This window comes from Gymnoscopelus braueri (genome assembly GCF_963280865.1).
Source record: "Gymnoscopelus braueri genome assembly, chromosome: 21".
Lineage (NCBI taxonomy): Eukaryota > Metazoa > Chordata > Actinopteri > Myctophiformes > Myctophidae > Gymnoscopelus > Gymnoscopelus braueri.
Window position 1 is genome coordinate 10563193 of NC_137623.1, and position 22626 is coordinate 10585818.

Sequence of the window (22626 nt, forward strand, 5' to 3'; positions counted from 1 at the left end):
CTGGCTTTGTGTCCTTGGGCAAAACACTGAACCCCTCAAACTGTTCCTGATGAGCAGGCTGATGCCTTGCATGGTTCACCTCCATCGTCGGTGTGTAAGTGGGTGAACATTGTAAAGAGCTAAAAGGTTTAAAAATGTGTAAAAAAGGTTTCACTATTTGCTGAACCTGTGCATCTCACTACTGTTCTGTATTTTGAGCTTGATCAAGCAAATTCAAAAGCATGCTCTTAAACGTAGTGGTTTTCAACCCTTTTCACAGCAAGGTCCACGGACCACCATTTGATGACATTTAGCCTCTCAGACCTAAGACTTAGAATATTTTGCTATCATTGGATACGATTTTGTCCACAATTCCATGCTGTATTGATGTTGGTACCATTAGGAGAGATAACAGGCAAACATTGATCAAAATAACAATTCTTTAATTAAGTAATGCAGATGTTTAACGACGATTTAACTCTCTTGACCCTTGCGGGTCCATTTTGGTTTCATTTTACACTCTCAAGAGTTAAAGATCTATAAGGGTCCATTTGGTTACCAACTCCATCATTTAGCTGGTGACCACCTGGAACCCCCTCAAGGACCACTGGTGGACCTGGCCTGGACCACTGGTTGAGAACCACTGCTCTAAAACAATATCAATCTGCTCAATATCAATCAGATAAAGCTTTTAGCTGTAATATAGTCCAGGAGGGCGCCATTATACCCTAGACCTCATTCAAAATGATTAACAGAACGCGAAGCATACAGGTGATAATAGAAATGTTTGCATTTATTACTGCACATATTTGCCTGCTGTAATATTAACAATAGGTAACCCCAGGAGATATCTTCTGGTTGTATAGAGGCAAGAGTAAGATTATTCCAACACTAGAAAGGGGCTCTGACAGATTATTCCAACACTAGAAAGGGTTCGCTCCACGGGGTGCAGAGCTCTGACAGATCAGGTTGTCTGCCCAGGGCTGTGTAACATCACTTTTGCACTGCAGTATCTTAAGTATCCAAGAATGTGACATTAGCAGGGATGATGTGTAACACTGGGTGGGCGGGGGTAATGCATGCGTAAAAAAAAACGAAAACAAACATATTTTGGTGTTGATGGATTGGAAAAACACCCAGGGACTGGGAGTGTCTTCCTTCATCTACTGGCGGCATGCAAAAACACAGTTTCGCTAACTGCTCCAGTGGTTTGCGAGATTAGCCACACACAGGCAGACACAGACACATAGCCACACAGAGAGCTAGTCTCAGCCACAGAGAGCTAGTCTCAGCCACACAGAGAGCTAGTCTCAGCCACACAGAGAGCTAGTCTCAGCCACAGAGAACTAGTCTCTTTTTAGCACTGGTGGAGCAAATCATGTGGTCAATACAGCACTGAATGTAATGACCTACAAGTGGGGTCTGGGGCCCCGGGTTCCCCAGCAAAATGAGGAACAGTTTAAAAGGGATAGTTCACACCAAACCGCCCCAAAAAACGTTTTTTTCTATCGATAAGCAGGCGTAAGGTAGGCGAAGGAGACTTCATCAACGGTCATCAACTTATTGGCATAGGAATGCAAAAACAAAAAAAATATCCATGAATTCAAGTCTCCATGGGGTGACTAATCGAAAGAAAAAAAGTCATTTTGGGGGTGAACTATCCCTTTAAACACGCAAGTCGCAAGCCCTATTATATCTTTTGTCTAGTCTCTTCCTAGGACAAAATATTTTCAAATGGGTGTCCAGCGGCCAAATACATGTCAATTTTGGGGTACTTGACATGAAAATGTTTGAGAACCACTGCTCTAGAACATGCTTGTTTGCAAGACAATGTCAGACATGATGCAAATGTCATGTGACATTAAGACAATTAAGAGGTGTTGTGTTCAGCTGGCTCTATTATGCTAAATAGCCTTTCTAAAGGCAACTATGAGTTATTGATGAGCTTCTTGAAGGACAGCACATTTGATACAGGATTGGAACGGCATCAAAGGCCTTCACTAGTTATTGATTAATTCCCATTCATTCACTCACTCACTACAAACTTTCTATAAACTTTTTAAAGTATAGGTTTTTGTTTTTGTTTTGCAGTGAACGTCGGTAAAGAAAAAATAACTATGAAGGGGCACTGCAAAGCCAAGGCCATAGACCATATTCACACGGCGGCCATATTGGAATTTAACATTGAAAGTGCCGCCACCCGGGGTGGCTACTTTCATTGACTTCATAGAAACATGGCCGCCGTGTGAATATGGTCTATAGCAACTCTTGAGTCCAGCCAAGAGGAGATAATTCCTATTTAGCTATTCTAGTCTCTAATTTCCTGGCTTTTCCAGACTGGCTAACAAACCGATACCATCAACAGAGGACAACTAGCCTCACAGCATTGACCAACAGCACAATGAGAGGCATTAGCGTCAATGCAACCACAATAACAATTTAAAGTTCATTTGAGCTGGCAGTAGAGAATACAGAGATTTCACATAGGGACGACATGGTTTATCTTCCGAATAAGGTATTTATTGTCAACATTTAGTTCAATTACTAATTTACCATCCTAATCATGAATGTGTAACTTAACAAGAACCATAAGCATCTTTTTGAACATGGCAGACATAATTCTAACTCCCATAAAAGACAATAGATTAGTGGGAATCAGAAGGTTCGACCCTCGGCTCGCCCATCTACAGTACACGTCCAAGTGTCCCTGGCCTGAGCACGACACGTAACCCCTAACAGCTCCCCCCCTGTGTGCTCATAAAAAGCCATCTGAGCAGCCATCAGCTGGGTGAAGCTGTAAAAGCAGGTAAAATTGCTGTTATAGCAATTTCCCCTCCCTCTGGGCCCAGAAAAGACACCCCCTTTCCCCTTCTCTAAAACAGAATTACTGACCTCTTGACATAAGTGACAGCCGACAAGAGTTTGATGTAAAATCTGGAAATATCTAGGGCTGTCTGATCTACAAGCTTGTAGATAAGGCTATTTTTACAATATTAATCTGTGTAACCGAGTCAAACTAAATGTAATGCTTCATCTCCTACAATTCCAAGTGCTTGTCAGGGTGGGGGGGGGGTCCCCAGTTCAAATATGATTATTTTGGGGGGGTCGGGGCCTGAAAAGGTTGAAAACCACTGATCTGACGGACATACAGGGAGGTTAACAATTTATCCCATGACCCCCACACCCACAATGGAACGTCAGATAACCCTCTGCATGTTCTCGACAGGCCACAACAACTCTCACACTGCCGCTCCACACGGCTCGCCGCATCCTCGCGGCTCTTTGGAGGGAACATTCTAGAACCCAACTGAGAACCGCAGTGAGGCCTTTTGCACCCGGCATTCTGCACCGCCTCGCGCTAAGCAAATGTTTTTGAATGGGCAGGAGAGAGGTGGGAGCAAAGTGGTGCTGTCAAATCCACGCGCTACCAGCCTGGTCTCTCGGTCAAGGTAAACACAATTACCCACCGTTGGTTCAATTATGAGTGTGTGTGTGTGTGTGTGTGTGTGTGTGTGTGTGTGTGTGTGTGTGTGTGTGTGTGTGTGTAAAGGAACAGAAAATAAAATCCCTTTCCATTCCCCTTATATAACATGATGATGATTATGAAGCTAATTCTGATATCCACACTCATTCAGGATGGCAGCAAAGTTGACTCATTCTCCCACACTCCATTTTCTAATCTAGATAGATTGGTGACAAGTCATAATTCTCACCCCTTGTTTAACTGAACAAGACCTCCAGAGAGTTTACCGTTTTATGGGAAAGAAGGGGTCACACACACACCACACACACACACACACACACACACACACACACACACACACACACACACACACACACACACACACACACACACACACACACACACACACACACACACACACACACACACACACACACACACACACACACACACACACACACACACACACACACACACACACACACACACACACACACACACACACAGGACAGTTGTCCAATGGTAATTCAGTTGGTCACTCGGCAAGAAGAAACTAGAAAGAGCAGAGCTCTGCCTCACTTTCCTGGGGATCTGATGCCGATCCAATGACTTTCCAGCAGTGTTCATTTTGTTGAGACTAAGAGACTAAGACTAAAAGACTAAGACTTTGGTATTTAGTCGACTAAGACTAAACAATTTCAGAAGATTAAAATAGGACTAAAATGGTGTGTTTCTCAAAGGACTAAGACTAAATCAGAATTTGCTGTTAAAATTAACACCGCTTTCCAGTTGTCAGCTCACTATTGTAACTTCTTTACTTTTAGGATACGGACGGAGGTCTAACGATGTGTACGTGAACCCACTCAGTCATCCTCCATCTAGGTGTTCTCTGGGGTCGGCCCTCTTCATTCATCAGTGGAGCTCCAGAGAGTGTGATCTCTGGGCTGTGTTAGGGGATTTCATGGATAACTTTCACTGCTTGATCCAGCTGCAGAGGGAGTAAGAGGCTTGCAGCCTGGCTAAGCCCTGTGGTAATCACAGGGAAAGTCACTATGTCCTTGTACGGTGGAGCTCTTTAAAGTACAGTGCAGAGTGGTACGGCTTAAATAAGCAGAACGCTGCATGTCATGGGCCGTATGTTTCTGTGAGAAGAGAGCAAATGATGAAATGATGATCGTTGTCGTCATTCTCAGACCGTCTTTCTCCCTATGGGCGGCCGCATGCACACGCACACACACACACACACAAAGAACCACTGGTTAGCTGGGCGGGAAACAGCTACTGTACACCACAGGTAATCATTATCTTAAATGACTCTGGTTAAATCCAACGTGGTCAAATCCTCTTTTAGACCTGGCGGCAGGCTAAAGCTGGGAGTCCTGCTTCTAATTCAGGCCAGGTGCTGCTTTTTGACTCTCAGTCTCTGCCGTGTGTGTGTGTGTGTGTGTGTGTGTGTGTGTGTGTGTGTGTGTGTGTGTGTGTGTGTGTGTGTGTGTGTGTGTGTGTGTGTGTGTGTGTGTGTGTGTGTGTGTGTGTGTTAATGGCGGGAAGGATGTCTATGAGTAAGAGAGGAATTTATTTAAATGATAGATCAGACATCACAAACTGTATCCATGTGTAAGGCCTTGTGTTGCCAAAAAGTGACCCGGAAATGGAGTTAAAAACCAATACCAATCAGTCCTTACGGAATGTAGGATATTCAGTGACCTGCAGTTGAACTTTCCTAGACTAATCTGAAGTGTTGATTTAGTGTTAATTGAACTCCTGAGAGTTCATTTTTATTTAACACTTGTACTGTGTATGATGTGCCTGCTGTTCCAAATCCCCGTCGCAGATACCAAATGCCACACGCAGAGGCAAACTTTCCATAAAGTATAGGAGGATTATTGAAATAAAAAATTAGAATATTAGAATATAAATTAGAATTAAAAAGACATATCCTATTTTACATAATGCAACTTGACATGTGAATTGCTGTGCATGCAACTGTAGATTAACTTTTGTGTATAAACTTCAAAGTAGTCGTGCATGTGTGTTTATATGTTTGACAGCACCATGTGGCAAAGTCCCAGGACACATGGTCCAGATTCATTTACAGAATCAGGGATAAGACCGTGACCTATTTAACAGATGTTAGCCTACAGTATACGTGCACATTACTCCTAGAAGGCATAACAGCCGGACGTATTGCTTTTTTCAAGGTTCATATAGTCTAACTGAGAACAGACGATAGCATCCGCTAGAACAGTGGTTTCCAAACGGAGTGTGCCGAGGCACACTGGCAGGGACGGATTAACTCTTCGTGGTGCCCGGTGCTACGATCCGATTCGGTACCAGCGGGTGCTTCCGTCGCATCTTCATTGTTTTACAGCTTCTTCAGGAGCCATTGTTTCGACATTTCGGCGCTCTTTCCGCGATTGTAGAGAAATGTTTGAAAACCACTGCTCTAGAACATGATTTGTAGATGTGAAGGCGAAGCCACTTGGGACCCTTCTCACCTAATAGGTTTATAAGCAAGTTATCCCATTTTAGACCTGAGGCTGATTCTAAAAACGCCAACAGTTTTCTGAAAAACGCATGTGTCGTGATTTCGGTTCACCAACCATATGGTCCCTAAGAGTCTCCCTCTAACTAAGGGTGGTGAGCGAGGTTTCTGTTGAGTCGCGTGCGCGGAGAACAAGATGCCACCAGGCAGTATCACACGACAAGCTCTGAAGTTTAATACACACTTTAGAGACTATATACAGTATTGGACAGTGGACACATGACGTGACCAGAAGAAATGAAAACAGGGACAAGAACAGAGCGGATAGGAATAGAACGCGCATCTCATATCATTGTGCGCAGACGTCAGTCTCTCTGATTAAGTAGCTGATGGTCATCGTATCACGGATATCAATATGCTTACTTAGATGAGTGATTCACCACATGTACGTGTACTGGGTCGAGCAGATAAAAGGTCATAAATCATGACAGTATGACGCTACAGTATATATTTAGCAACATCTAAAATGACACAGATGCTGTCCCGGATTGAAGGGGTTATTGTCTCCGCCAGGCCGAAAGGCATGGCGAGAGAGTATGTTTTACCCTCCGTCCGTCCGTCCGTCCGTCCGTGTGTCCGTGTGTCCGTGTGTGTGTGTGTCCGTCTGTCACCAGCTAATCTCCGCCACCGTTGGCTTGATCGCAGCGAAACTGTGCACACACACTCCCTGGATGCCAATTCCGAACTTCTGCCCCAAATTTTTCACATGGGCCTTTTATAGCGCCACCAGGAGTTCGATTTGTGCAAAACATATTTTTTGACAGTACTCCTACAGATTTTGTCCAAAAATCTCGCAAATCGGTACACAGTATCTCTATAGTCATTAAACAAAACTTGTCTTTCAGATTTTTCATATTCCATCCTGATTGGCTAAAAATGGCTTCCAAAGTTTGCAGGAGTGCTCCATTTTCAACAAAATGCCTCAAATCATGAACACAGCATGCAATTTCGGTGAAATTTTGCACGCATATTTCCACTATGCAGAGGAAGAAATGCCACTTGAAAATTTTCAAATCAGCCTCATGGTGGCGCTATAACAGGCCGATTCATGTTTTTACCTATAACTGCAGCGATCTGTGTAAAACTTTGTATGCGCACTCCCTAGAGGTCAAGGAAAAACCTTTGCCCTGCATTTTTCCCATCTGCTTTTTATAGCGCCACCAGGAGGCCGACTTATGTAAAACACATTTCTTTATATTACTCCTTCCGATTTTATCCAAATTTCACGCAAATCGGTACACATGATCTCCATAGTCATGTGATCAAGACGGATGTGTTTGATTTTTCATATTCCATCCTCATTGGCTAAGATTGACATCTAAAGTTTGCAGTAGTGGCTTGTTTTGAACAAAATTCCGCAAATCATGAACGCACCGTCCGATTGCGGTCAAACTTTGCACGCACATTCACACTATGTTGAGGAACAAATGCCACCCTTTTAACATTGGCCTGTTATAGCGCCACCAGCAGGTCTAATTTAGCAAAAAAAAAAGTTGCACAAAATGCCTCAAACCATGAATGCAGTGTCCGATTGCCGTGCAAGGCCTAAGAACAAATGGTACCCTTTAAACATTGGCCTATTATAGCGCCACCAGGAGGCCACAATAACCTACCTGACCTGGCGGAGACCTGTGCTCCGAGGAGCACTTTTTCTAGTTATAAGATTGTTTTGGCACAGGTTACATTTAGCAATTAGGCAATAGGCCAGCTGTCTGTAAGAGAGTCTTTCCGTGTGTGTCTGTGATGGCCACAGGTGATGGTCACACAAAGTCGGTAAAACACGGTGGACATTTGTCTTTTTTGGTTTATTAATTTTGTTTATATTTATTTTCGGCACTACAAACTACAAACATAAAGGACTACACACAGAACCGTTTTCGGCCTAGAATTATTAATTGTCATGTTAAAAAAAATGTTTACAAGACAGTGTCTGAGTTTGTGTTTCTGTCCGTTTGTCTGGAGCCAATATCTCAAAATTATTGACTGCTCAGCACTTCCATTAACTGCCAGTATGCTACAAAAGTACATCCAAGCATCCCCCCCACGTCTTATTTTTCGAAATAATTAGCTTAAATTTTATAATGGCCGTTCTCAGTCCAGGACTCCAGGCTCAAACTATCTAGTCATCTTTTGTTAAACCTTTTCTTATAAAAAAAGCCGACACAAACTCCCTCTCATCAGTTGAGAAATGCTGAGGAAACAATGTACAGTCACGACGACCACATGACGTCAACACTTGGAGCATTCGCACCTGGCCCGAGATGGGAGCCTAAGTGGAAGAGAGCAGAGCAAATAGGTAGAAGTGATAATAAGAGGATGAGAGTAGAATATGTTATGTGTGTGTGTGCGCGCGCACGCGCATGTGTTTCCAGGTGGCGTATAATAATGGATGAAAGCAATTAAGCCCCTGTAGCATGCAACTGCCTTTTATTCCACCATTTAAGTCTCACCAATGTTTCCAATAGAAGACAACAACACCACGTCAGACTTCTTCTCTATTTGTGACACCTAAGTTAATCCTTCGTTTTTTCTTATTTATAATAATGCACAAAGACAGGCTAATCAGTCTCTGTACACCTACTGTATGCATTTGTATTAACCTTCCGCAGCTGTTGCTATAGTTGCATAAAGGGGAGCCTGAGGTTGCGCTGTGAGCAGTGAGGCGAGTAGTATTCCTGCTGATGTAACGTACAGTGAGTGTTCTTTGGGGACTGTTATAGAACTTTCCTGGGGTGAAACCGTGAACTGCCCCGTCTGAAATGAATGTCTGAAGTCGGCTGCTGTCTCATCAGATAATACTGTACCATGTGAAATCACACACAGATAAAAGTATAAAGAGCTTCATTGTTTTGACTAAGGATGAGCACTCCCTACAGGTCCTTGAAAAGTTCAAATTGATTGCTAAAGAAATGTTTAACTGTGCTAGTGCTCCTGGCTTTGATAATCACAAAACATAGACCAGAGCGGTTTTCAAATGTTCACAGTCATAGATCTTGATTCTTTGGCAAGGAGTCACCAGTTTAATCCCATCTCAACGTGAAGCCTTGATCTGAACTGGTCTTCATAACAACAGTTAAAAGTCTAATTGAACATTGTGAGGCTAAACCAGTTGACAAATCAATGTCAAATCAAGCACAATGCAACAGTTGTCCTGCGTACACTCACCTGAACATCTGGTGTGTTAGACACTGAGACTCCAAACAACTAACACAGTATGCTAAAGTCTGGAGAGACTCTGAGACCTGAGGAACGGTTCCAAATTCAACTAGATAAACCAGATAAAAGTCCAACCAAAACACACCTTTAGTGGTGCTTGAAAGAGCTCTATGATTTCAATATCTCACAATAATCAAACCTACCTGCACCCTGCACTTCTGTACAAAGTTAACTAAATTATGTTGTTTTTGTCATACGACATGGTCATTCAACAAAGTATACATTTATTTTTTTGCCAATTAGCAACAGTATTTGATCAACACGTAAATGACAGGTTCGGATTGGCCAGCTGATAACAAAGATCAGCACCAGGGCTGATATGGAGTCTCACCTTTCAGTCCTTTTATCACTCCCTTCACCCAGGGCAAATAAAGGCATATTATGTGTTAACATGTAATACTGTATCTATTGTATGCTTTTTTACCTCATCCTTTGTCTGAAGTCACTGTTTTATAGCAGTCAAAGTGCTTTCTGAAATCCATCCATATTAGCTCCTCAGTCCTCAAGGCCATTGCAATGACGGTGATTGACTAGGCATTGCGCAATTATTTGGGGGCAATCTACAATAGACAAGTGGCCCGCCATGCAACATGCATGTGAATACAGTGTACAAAGTCAAATGTTTCCTGGCAGCAAATTGTTCTTATGTAGTTAACCCATTCCGTCCGGGAATGTATCTGTGACCTTTTAGATTTTAGCTATAGCCATTATTTTATACTTTGGCTATTCAAAAATAGCAGATATACAAGCTCATAGCGCGTTACCGTGCTAGGAGCTTATAGAACTGCTATTTTTGAAAAATCTTGATCTTGAACATTTGTGGATATTTTTGAACATATTTTTTTAAGCGAACATTTTTCACTCAAATCTTTGCTTCTGGGGGTCCCTGGAACAAAATAATTTGAGATGGGGGTCCGCGACCAAATACATATCATTTTGGGGGGGTCTTTGACATGAAAAAAGTTTGAGAACCACTGATATTATAGCAACATACGTTTTTTTTTTAAACTGTTAGGATTTAGAAGACATTTGTAGACGCGTTCCCGGATTGAATGGTTTAAAGCAGCGATGATGAGACAAATACTGTCAGCTGAAAGGTTGTTACATCCATCACTGCCTTCATCTATTGTACTGTGAATGCCACCACGCAAAACCTATATACTTATTAAACTTGACCCGAGTTGGCTCTAGTCTGTACTTGGTCCGCTCTTTTTTCCCCTCTACACCAAATCTCTTCGCTGAAAATCTACAACTACTACTACTACTATCTGATCTACAAGCTCACAGCGTGTCAGAACATGTGAGCTTGTAGCTCAGCTATTTTAGGCTGATGTTCCCCCCCAGAATAGGGATGCTAGGGTTCAAATAGTTAACTCTACAAAGTGAGGGGAGGCAGTATGGTGCATCGAAGCTACTGAACTAAAGTGGCTGGTTCACTGTTTACGATACAGAATCAAGGATAGGCTGCATGCCACGTCTGAAACAATACAATGTTGTTTTAGTGACCCTAACCTGATAACTACAAGCTTTATGTACAATACAATGACTGTTTTAACTAATGGGGGGCCAGCAAATGTTTGGAAATAGCGCAAACAGCCGAACTACAACCTCACCCCTGATTTATATAATCTGATGATTATGGACAACTCTGCAATATTAACAAAACGTTTCAATACTTGCACCCAAGTTACCATGCTAGTCTATTTGTCAATCAAATTAGTGGCAACTAATGGGAGGGAAGGAGAGAGGGATAAGATGTGACAATACTTTGCGTGATTGCTGATGTACAGCATGAATGCGTATATGAATGTGTATGTGATGTTGAAAACTGTGTGTGTGTGTGTGTGTGTGTGTGTGTGTGTGTGTGTGTGTGTGTGTGTGTGTGTGTGTGTGTGTGTGTGTGTGTGTGTGAGTGTGAGTGTGTGGATTTAAGAGCTGTTTTCTGATCTCCTGACCTCCTGATCATGAGCAAGACCTTCCACTAAACGAAGCCACACATGATTTTTGGGACTGATATGTTCAATATAAAAGGACATATCTCGAGAACCGTCCGACCAATCAACTCTATGCACGCATCGCAGAGGACCTAAGCGAGTCCGGTGACCGATATGCCCATATATAAGGATGGAGATCCGGCTGTCCAGAACCACCGATAGGACCGATATGCTGACATGACGGGCATAAATAGATGACATCTGCTCCATATGGGCATGAAAGGGACACAGACAGACAAACGGGTACAACGGGTACTCTGACAAAGTGACAATAGGTACAACGGGTATTGCATAAACGGGTGGGGAATGCATTCCCAACTTGCATCGTTACGTAGTAGGCCGGTGCCCAACAGGCATCCGTCTAGCGTCTAGTTGATATTACTCTCACCAGACATTTCCTCCTATGTCTCCACCACAAGGTAGGACTGAGCAATATGGAAGAAATAAATATATAATTTTGACCAAATAACTCAATGTTGATATTGTGATGATAATATGTTCTTATTTTGTTTTATCAAACATAAGAAAATCCTGTGAAAAAACTGAATATAGCCAATCTGCAAGCTCACAACACCACAACGTAGTGAGCTTGTAGTCGATAGGGCTATTTTTTAAGAAATGTTAAGTATAAAATAGGGCTTAAGTGATTAAAACCAGGAAATGACAGCACTTATACCATATCACAATATTACGAGTTACGACTACCAAAATCCAAGACAATATGCAGTCTCTCATATCAATATATCGATATTTTATCGATAGCTTCACCGTACGCGAGAGAGAGAGAGAGAGAGAGAGAGAGAGAGAGACACAGAGAGAGAGAGAGAGAGAGAGAGAGAGAGAGGTGTGGAGTCAATCAATCAAAAATCACTCCCATCAGACCCTAGAATCTCTAGGCTAACGTCAATAGAAACATGAGAAAAAAAACTCAATTTAGGAGCTAGATATTTAAGTAGCAGTAGAAGATATATTTTCCTACAGTATGTTTAAGTCCAACCTTCAGTCTATTCATAGAGAACGAATTAATTCGAACTTTAGTTGAACTTGATTTGATAAATACACAAATAAACACTGACACACAGGTACACAACAGACTTACAGAACACTAGCCACGGTTCACTTTACGCAAGTGCAATTTCACCTCCACAGTAAAAGCCAAATTAAACAGATGGCTACCCTCTTCAGGTGACCTAAAGTGTAAAAACAATACCAATGCAGAATCAAAATCCCTCTGCCTCTGATAGTTTTAGGTCAAAAGAAAGAAAAGTATAGCAGAAAACGATACCGGACTATGTTGAATCCCTGCTTCCAACAGTTCTCCTACTATTTCACTAAAGCTTCATTTATACAAAAAATAAGGGATTTTCGGCGAGGTTTTCAGGTCTGATGGGAGTGAGCTGTAGAGAGTGAACAGTTTTCCAGTTGACAATCCCTTATTTACGGCGAGTGACGTGGTCGTACAGTTGACTTCAGCCATGATGACAAGCAGCCAACTCACCCTTTGCCTTTGGTCGAGAGGTTTCCCCCAGTTGCTCCGTGCCCTGACTGCCCTCCATGACCTCCATGCCTGGGAGCAGGGCAGAGAGGGGGGTTCGAAGGGGTGGGGGGACGCTAGGCGGTAGTAGTCCTTTGACAACTCGGCTGTCAGCAGGGGGGCGCAGCCGGTACAAGACAAGAAGGGTCTCCAAATTGAAGCGCCACTGCTAGTGATGTACGCAAGTCAGCAGGGATGCTGCCCATACTGAGTGTGTGTGTGTGTGTGTGTGTGTGTGTGTGTGAGTGTTTGAGGATCAGCTATTTCTGTGATGGTGCGTGTTGTGAGTGTGTGAGTGAGTGTGTGTGCGTGTGCGTGTGTGTGTGAGTGTCACTACTCGCCAGTGAGGACAGTGTCAGCAGCATCATCAGCCACGCATCACAAAGCACCCTCGCCCTCCCGTGGTGTGCACAGTGCGCACACACACACACACACACAGACCCCTCCCTCCCTGCACTTTCTGAGCTTCTCATCCCGGATGAGTACTGGGTGTAAACACCCTCATACAGTGTGCGCACACGCTCACTCACACGCCCACACACACACACACACACACAGAAAGGGGAGGAGCAAAGAAAGCCGTTATAAAGTAGAGGGACACAGCTGTAAGGGGAGAGTGGATGAGAGAGAGCTACAGTACTGTACGTAGATACAGTAGATATTACATACATACTTGGCACTTCTACTGCTGTATATTGTTGACATTGTTGTTTTTATTCATTGGTTGTTTTATTGCTTGTTTTTAACATATCTGTAAAGCACTTTGTAACATTGTTTAGAAAAGCACTATAGAAATAAATTCATTATCATTACTTAAGGCATGAAAATAACTGTAACAACAGTAGGCTACAAACAGAGAGGGGGGGAGTGAGATAGTGGTAAAGAGTAATAAGTAATAAGTGTCAAAGAAACATAGACAGAAAGAAAGAAATATATGAATAAATTAAGGAAAGAGAAAAAGGAACAGAGATGAGAGAAAAAGAAAAGAAGAGCGAGAGAAAGAGACAACGAGAAAGAAAGACGCAAACAAACAACATTAGTCATTCATTCCCTCACATGTGCTCCATTCTAGCTGCAGTGTACATAAATGACCACCAGGCCTTCGGAGGGGAAAGTATTTTGGATCGATAATTACTCATTACTTTTAGGAAGCCCTTCAGGAATGCTGAATCGGTGAGCGATCGTTCACCTCCAGGGTCACATATGGGATGAATGGTAAATCAATCAGAGCGCCACAGTATGGCTGAAGGTGCAGGAGGTATGGGTTGGGAAAAAATATGGACGAAGGGAAATTGGTTTCTATAGACCCGTTTTAAGCCAATTTTTCACCTGCATGATTTTTTAAATTACAGTCTTCTGTTATTGGAATTCCACCTTTCGCGCAATTTAATTGTGCAGCCCTTAAACTGTAGGCTACCAGGTTATGAATATTTCCATCCCAGTTCATCAATTACAACGCTTGCCAAAGTTGCCATACTTCAAGTGAGTGGAAATCTACCTAGTAACAACTATAGATGGAGACAAAATGTTCTGTGTGACCGGAGCAAGACGAAGCCAAAGCAGGTGAAGTCCAGCCCTAGCCCCCAGCTCCGGGGGGGCAGACAGACGACACAAGCCCATAGGGCCAGCCATTAGCCCCAAAGGGCAGGCTTTAGCCAGTGTAATAGCTTGGCATCCAGCAGCGCTACCTCCTCTGTCATGGCTGCCCATTAATCTGAGCGTCTAAGAGCATGTGAAATGGGCGGTAATCTAATCACTTAACCAGATTAGGCTAATCCTGGCCTTTTTATAAAGCACAGTGGAGGCTAAGGACCAGTGGTGGAAAGTAACTAAGTAAATGTACTCAAGTACTGTACTTAAGTACAATTTACTTGAGTATTTCAAATTTTCAGTACTTTTACTTTTACCCCACTAAAATTATTTGAAAACTTTAGTTACCTTTAATTAACCACTTTAGCCCTATTTTATACATAGACTATTTGAAAATTGCAGATCTACAAGCTCACAACAGCTTGTAGATCGGCTATTTTCAAACATTTTAGTACTTTTACCTTTGGTACTTTAAGTACATGTTGATGCCAATTAGGCCTGACCTCGACTAAGTCGACTAGTCGACTGGTTAGTCGCGGGGGGTCCGAGTCGACTGCGTGTCTCTTAGTCGAATCTAGGCAATTTTTTTTTTTTTTCTTCTTCTTCTTTTTTTAAGGGCCAAAAATGTTTTTAATTGTTTTTTGGCCAAGTCTACACCTGCAACCACACGTAACTTCCACTTTATTCTTCTTATTCCTCGTCTTTGTATTGGTATTGTGTGTGTTGGAGCGCCTCAGTGCGGCTGCAGAGTTCATGTGCAACCTCTTCCAGAGAGACATAGAGACACTAGAAACTCTGCTGGAGACACAAAACAAACTGTGTAGACTTGGCCCTTTGAAATACAATGTATTTTTTTTTTAGTTGACTGCCAGTCGACTATTGGCAATTAGTCGCCAATTAGATTCGACTAAACAAATCCTTAGTCGGGGACAGGCCTAATGCCAATACGTTTGTACTTTTACTCAAGTAAATTTAGAATTCTGGACTTACACTTGTAACAGAGTACTTCTATATTGCAGTATTGATACTTTTACTCAAGTAAAGAAGTTGAGTACTTTTTCCACCACTGCTAAGGACCCAACGTAGCAGGGGGAACTTCTGTACAGCTGCTATGCAGGCTACATAGACGTCATTCACCGGGGGGAGTCACAATAGCGCTCTGTCATTCAAGGGAAGATGATCGGCCCGTTATCATATCAATGCTTGATAATGAAACTTTCAACAAGCACAGTACAAGCCATTGTTTTGGCTCCTTGACCTGTATTAACGCTTGGCAAAAAAAAATGTCTATGTAGTTCTAGGGAGGAGTAGCTGGTAGCTTATGTATTTTGATAATAATATAACAAATATTTTACAAACTACGACTCTTTAACAAATTACAACGACTGAGATGTATATATAGGTTTAGTTATTACGTTTGTTAATTACTGGCTGCTGTACCACTACCAACGTTTGGCAAAATCCTGGAGGATTAATATAGTTCTATAAAAAAAAAAATGTTATGAGGGAAGGTTAATGACTGAATATGGAATGGCAGATGTGTATAAGTGTAAGTGGTGCTGAAATAGAGGGTATCATATCATTATAAGAAAGATCCATGCGTGATGTCCAATAGTGCATGGTGTAGGGTGGTTATTGTGTGTGTGTGTGTGTGTGTGTGTGTGTGTGTGTGTGTGTGTGTGTGTGTGTGTGTGTGTGGCTGGCACTTAGTGAAGTCCTAAAGCCTTTAAACCCTTCAGGTAAACAACGCTGTCCGTTATGCAACACACAGTAAAGGGTGGGTGGGGCGGTTAGCGTAGCGTGGTGTCTGTGGGGTCGAGGCTATGTGGATGTGTTAAGTGTGTGAGGAACCGGAGGAAATGTTGATGTAGTGTGTGTGTGTGCGAGCGTGTGTGTCAACAGTGTGTTGGGGGTGTGTTAGGAGCATGAGAGTGAAGAGAGAGAGAAAGAGAGAGAAAGAGAGAGAAAGAGAAGAGAAGAGAAGAGAAGAGAAGAGAAGAGAAGAGAAGAGAAGAGAAGAGAAGAGAAGAGAAGAGAGAGACACAGAGAGAGACACAGAGAGAGAGACAGAGAGACACAGAGAGAGACACAGAGAGAGAGACAGTGAGAGAGATGGGGGAGGCAGAAACTAAATTACATACAGCTACTGCAAATCCTTGGCGGTCCCTGGCATGTCACAAAGTGGCCCCCGGATTGAATTCAACAGACATGTGTGTGAACTCGTGGGTTCATCAACCCCAGAGTCATCTAGTTCTCATTACGTGAGCTGGAATTGGGAAACCAAAAATAGTAGGATTGTTCAGTACATAAAGTAGTAATTTCACACAGTCCTACAAGCGTTTGAATAACACACATTCAATAATGGAAGATTCCATTGTCAGTCGTGTGAAACAACATCAGAATGAAGCCATTATGTTGCTAGGCGATTGTTGAGTAACCTGTGCTCAGTTGTAAACAACTCCTTGTTCCTTGGACTACTAATTTTCACACATAGACAAATGCAGAACACATACATAATGTTCTGTGACAAACACACACACACACACACACACACACACACACACACACACACACACACACACACACACACACACACACACACACACACACACACACACACACACCCTTCTCCAGATGGTGTCACTGTCTCACCCACTTGTCACAATAAATAATTAATGACTTGCAGGCATGCACACAGTGTCTGTAATCTCAAGATCTTAACCTGTGCTTATGCTAAACATATCGCCCTTACCACAACCTGCATATTTCCCTAACTTGTAACCCTGACTTAAACAATCTCTATAACCATAAAAATGACATGGGGACCAGAAGAATGTCCCCACAAGGTACATTTTGACACACACTATCCTTGTGGAGATTGTATCCCCCCCCCACAAGGATAGAAATACATGATTCCCACACTTTGCTGCGTGAGTGAGTGACAAATACAACCTCAAACCACACACATCACCCCACTCAGGGTACATGATGCAAACTAATGCCACTTGGTTGCATGCCATGTTGTGCACTGTCAAATAGCCACGCCGATCTGTGCACAACGCATTGCACTGTGATACAGCTTATAGATTGCCTATTTTTGGTGTACAACAATGCCACGCAACTAACTATAAATCAGTAAATAAATCAGTAAAGTAAAAATCTGTAAATTTATCACGGTTCATTTGCGAATTTTAGAGAGAGCCCGATAAATTTCATTTGCGAAATTTATCACGGTTCAACCCCAGCTTAACCAACCCTTTTCGGAATGAGGGTGGATCTGTTTTCTTTGAACGTCGGGGGCACCTCCCCGGCGACTAGCCAAGTCGAAAGATGTTGGGCTAGTTTGTTCCCTTCGGGGTCCCATTCCAAGAGACGATCCGCTTTGATGCCGTCGGGGCCCGGAGCGGAGTCCTTGCCAATGGCCTTCAGGCGGCCTACCACCTCTTTGGGCGTCACCAGCTCCTCGAAATGGGAGTTGTCCGCCGGGCCGTTCCCTTCGAATCCGAACAGTCCGAGAAAGGGCTCGACTTCTCCCCACCTGCCTTTGAAGACTCTTTCGATTTCGCAGGAGGGTACGAGACAGTCGGCTTCCACTTCGCCGTCCAACACGTACGATTCGCCTCGCCGAACCCATTCCAGTAGTGTGTCGATCCCCGATCAAATTTATCATTTATCAATTGATTTAAGTTTCTTCATAGTTGTGCCATTATCCTTTAATCTAGTTGCCAGACCAGGTAAGGCCTTGACTTATTCCTGTAGGCTCCTAGATGGAGCGTAGGGCCTCCATCGGACTCTGTTTTGGGTAGTTTTCTTCAGCTGGCCCCACGACGGTCTGGCTGTCTGTGCCTCACTCTAGGTAGGGCCTAATGTCACCAATTTGATTTAATGAAGACGACGGTGCAGCAAGTTACTTTGATCCTCTGCGACTAATTCAGGATAATGCATCCTATGATTGTGTTGACAAGAGGAACACTGTATCCTAACTAATCACATTTGAAAGGCTGTCACGAAATGCCTCCTTATAAGTTGCTTAAGTGCCAGGTGGATGAAGTTGGCCACCACCACCACAACAACAACAAAAAGAAAGTTGCTATAGCACTGAACATGGTTCTTAGGCTCATATAGTTTTTTCGGTGCTATACACAGGGCTATCTTAACCCATTAAGACCTGAGGCCGATTCTACAAATGACTTCTAAAATCCCAAATCAGTAGTTTTCAGTAGCTCAAGCGTTTTTGTAATTCAAACATTTTGCAAACACTTTGAAGATTTTTCAAAAATGTTAAAGGTAGGGTAAGTGATATTTTTTTGTATTATACTTTTTTTGGTTAAAAGGTTAAAGTACTATATTCTGAGAGTAATTGCTACAGAGCATTTGCTCGGTCACAGGGGTCTCTCCAGCTCGTTTAGAATATAGATGCATTTTCAGGTAGGTGACAACATTTAAGCCAATCAGGAGAGAGCACTGACAATGCATTTTCTGTTTAATAAAGAGCTGGAGAGACCTGGGAGACTGCTTTTACTGAAACACTCTATAGCAATGAATACTATCAGAATATAAAGCTATTTAGCACTTATTTTAACCAAAGTAAATCACTTACCCTACCTTTAACATTTTCACTATGGGATTTGTACTCGCTGTTGCGGTCCCATAGCCCGGACTGATGGCAATGCCGCGTTAGTATAGGATCTGTATTTGCGGTCCCATAGCCTGGACGGACGGTGGGTGGAAATGTGGCTACTGTATATGGACTAGTATATCTATTGCAACAATAATCACTTAAGACAGTTGTTCCCGACTCCAATTCAATGTGTGGTCCAGAGACAGAAAAGAAACACACAAAGCAGTGGTTTCTTAATAACCAACATCAGTTACTAATACCCCAACAAACCATTTAGATTAATACCCTTATATAAGCCCAAAACAATAATATCTAAAGCCTAACATTTGACATGACCGTTAGATTACCCATAGATGTGGTATTTAGCCAAGCAGTTTAAACATTACAAGTCAAGCAATAGCCATGGGATTTGCTGTGCACCTTCATTCATGCTCCCCAAACACACACAAAGTAAGACCTGACAAACAGTGTACATTCCCAGCGTACATGGGGAGTACTGTTATACACAAGCCGCAGTTCATTAGTTGATGCAACAACCTTTCAGTGGAGACACAGTAGAGAATAAGGGAGGGAAAGTTAATTTCCCACATCACAGGCCAATCAAACGATGGAGCGGGTACAACAATTAGCAAGGAAACAACAAACATGACTTGCATGTTTTCCTAACGACACATGCTAAATGTCTCTTATCCACTACTAAGCCACAGATGAATACCTGTGGATAAAAGGGCTGTGTGCACAACAACCTCTGCACCACAATTAAGCAGCCGTTTGATAGCCGTGTCGGTAGTTGTGGTTGCCCCAAAAACACACTTTTAACATCACTTTGTCAGAATCATTTAACAAGCTAAATGTCACAGCTCTATTGTCGAAGGAAGGTCCAATTTGCTTGGCTTGTAAAAAATGGTCAAAGGATGAAGCATAGTGAGACTCAAAACGACCCATGTGTGTGCGTGTGTGTATCTTTTTATGTAATTTCTTTACATATTTTTGGGGCTTTTCTGCCAGTACAGTGGAGCGTGACAGGAAACAGAGAGAGACAGGGAGTGACACGCAGCAAAAAGTCGTCAGCCCCACATTAGAGCCTATATGTGGTATGCGCCTTAACCGCTAGGCCAACGGCGGCCCTGTGTATCTAACCTAGAGGAAACACATGTGACCCTTCAGTGCCTCACTCACATCCAAACTGCAGTGAGAGCCAGAATAAAGATAGAAAAGGCCAGAAAGTCACAGAAATAGACCAAAAGGAGGCAAAGACTGTGTGTGTGTGTGTGTGTGTGTGTGTGTGTGTGTGTGTGTGTGTGTGTGTGTGTGTGTGTGTGTGTGTGTGTGTGTGTGTGTGTTTTAATATGCCATCTTTTGTTTTGTATGTAACAATGCTCTGCTTTACATGCACGTTGTAACTGGCTGTTTTCCCTTTATCTGACTGCACTGGCAGTGTTTATGTCCTTTGTACATCTTGTACTTCTGTTTATGTGGACAAAAATAAACATGTGTGTGTGTGTGTGTGTGCGTGTGCACACGCAGCTTATCAGTCAAACCACAATGACAGCTGCAGGGGGAGGAGCTAAGTACTATGAAATAGGACTATGAATTAGGAAATAAGACTTAAATTAGGAGTTAAAGCACTTCCATAGGGAAGCAAAGTAACTCTCGTTCAGCCGCTATTGGAGCGTTGGGACGTTAAACCGGTTGCAACCGGTTAGTCAACATTATTATTTAGTTAATTCACTTTTTTTATTTTTTTATTACCAGCGTAGCCTAAGGCTGAAATACAGCTACTTTATGAGGACTTGGCCTGTCACAATTATTACATAATCACCTGATTATTTGAGCCCATTCATCTGTATAATATCAGCTGGATGAAACAGAATGATTCAAATTCAAAACAATTTGTTTAAAAGTATAAAATTATTAATGATATGGGATATGGCCTATTTTGGCCATAGTCCATTATTTATTTTCATTATTGGTACCAGTCATTATTAGCCATTCCATTGTACATTTCAGTAATAGGCTTTTATGTTATTTGTCATATCTGCACTGTGCAATCTTTGTTTACAAAGCCTAAAAGGCAAACAGAAATGTCATGTTTATTTATACAGTATTCTCCAATGTGCAATGCCAAAAACACAATGAAATCATTAACCACAATTATTTGTATGACAATTAATCATCAACTAAAATGTCTTGAGTGATGTAATCACACGCTATTGTTATGTAACTTTCTGTTCAATCAATGCAGTCCAGATGTTTGTTGTAAAAGCAACATGATCGACTGTGGACAATTTTCTTTCAGCTGATGTGACTTCTCTTTATAATATTGCTGCTCAATTCGAGAGGTGACTGTTGACTCTTGATGGCACGTGGTATTGTGGTTAAAGGTACTGTAGGTCAGTGGTTCTCAACCAGTGGTCTGGGGACCACCAGTGGTCTTTGAGGGGGTTCCAGGCGGTCCCCAGCTAAATGATGGAGAGTTGGAAACCAAATGGACCCTTATAGATCTTTAACTCTTGAGTTAAATGAAACCGAATGGACCCTTATAGATGTTTAACTCTTGACCAAATGGACCTCACAGGTCCATTTGGTTTAATTTTACGCTCTCAAGGGTTAAATTATTGTTAAACATCTGCATTACTTAATTAAAGAACTGTTATTTTGATCAACGTTTGCCTGTTATCTCTCCTATGGTACCAACATCAATACAGCATGGAATTGTGGACAAAATCTCATCCAACGGCAACAAAATATTCAAAGTTTTGGGTCTGAGAGGCTAAATCTCATCAAATTCCGAATAAATAATGGACCTTGATATGAAAGGGGTTGAAAACCACTGCTGTAGGTGACTCATCGAAACCGTTTCCTCCGACGATGCTAACCGGCGGCAGCATGTCCGCCTCGATCATTTGACGGACTCTTTGTGTAATTCCTTTGAACGTGCGCCCGTCACATGTTCCCGCTGCCCCTCGCATCAAGGATGTCGGTGTCATTTGTTGCCTTTAGTCGGATTCATCGGCTTGGCACGTGCACCGGTGCATGTCCTTTGGGAAAATAAATCATATCCTCTTCCTCTCTTCATTCCCTTCATAACAAAGTTTCTTGTAGCCTTCCTCTTGCACCCCCCAACCTGTAAACAGCCCACTACTCTCTCTGTCAAGGGGACAGCTAGCGTAGCGATGCACTCCGACTGACCCCACGATGGAATTCCGCAAATGCGTCTGTGACATGGTGCACGCGTGTGTTTGTGTGATAGACAGAGGATGTCAGTCCATTGTGTACGCTTGTAGGTCATTGTTAGGGTAACGCTAACGGCTAATATTCAGTCTATTTCACTTACTGCAGGTCTTTCACACACCTGACTCCATCACCAGTCTAGAGCACAGCCAGCAACTTTTGGATGTCAGAGTGTGTCCTATCAATTGTCATTCAAAGAATTGTGATTCATAATTTCATTGTGTTTTTGGCATTCTACATTGGAAGATAAATAAAAATTACATTTATGTTTGCCTTTTATGCGTTGTAAACAAAACATGTAAATAGAGCCTATTTCTGAAATATATTAAGAAATGACCGGTGTCAAGAATTATGACCTTTATCTGCTTGACCCAGTACACATGTGGAATCACTCATCTACGTAAGCATATTGATATATTATCCGTGATACGACGACCATCAGCTACTTTA

At 42.5% G+C, this 22626-nt stretch overlaps 1 protein-coding gene across 5 annotated transcripts in view; it reads right to left on the reverse strand.

The window, feature by feature from the left end:
* The window catches only part of slc12a7b (solute carrier family 12 member 7b), a 92845-nt gene that overhangs the window by 43133 nt on the left and 27086 nt on the right, over positions 1 to 22626 (reverse strand). The gene's annotated exons all lie outside the window — the stretch shown is intronic.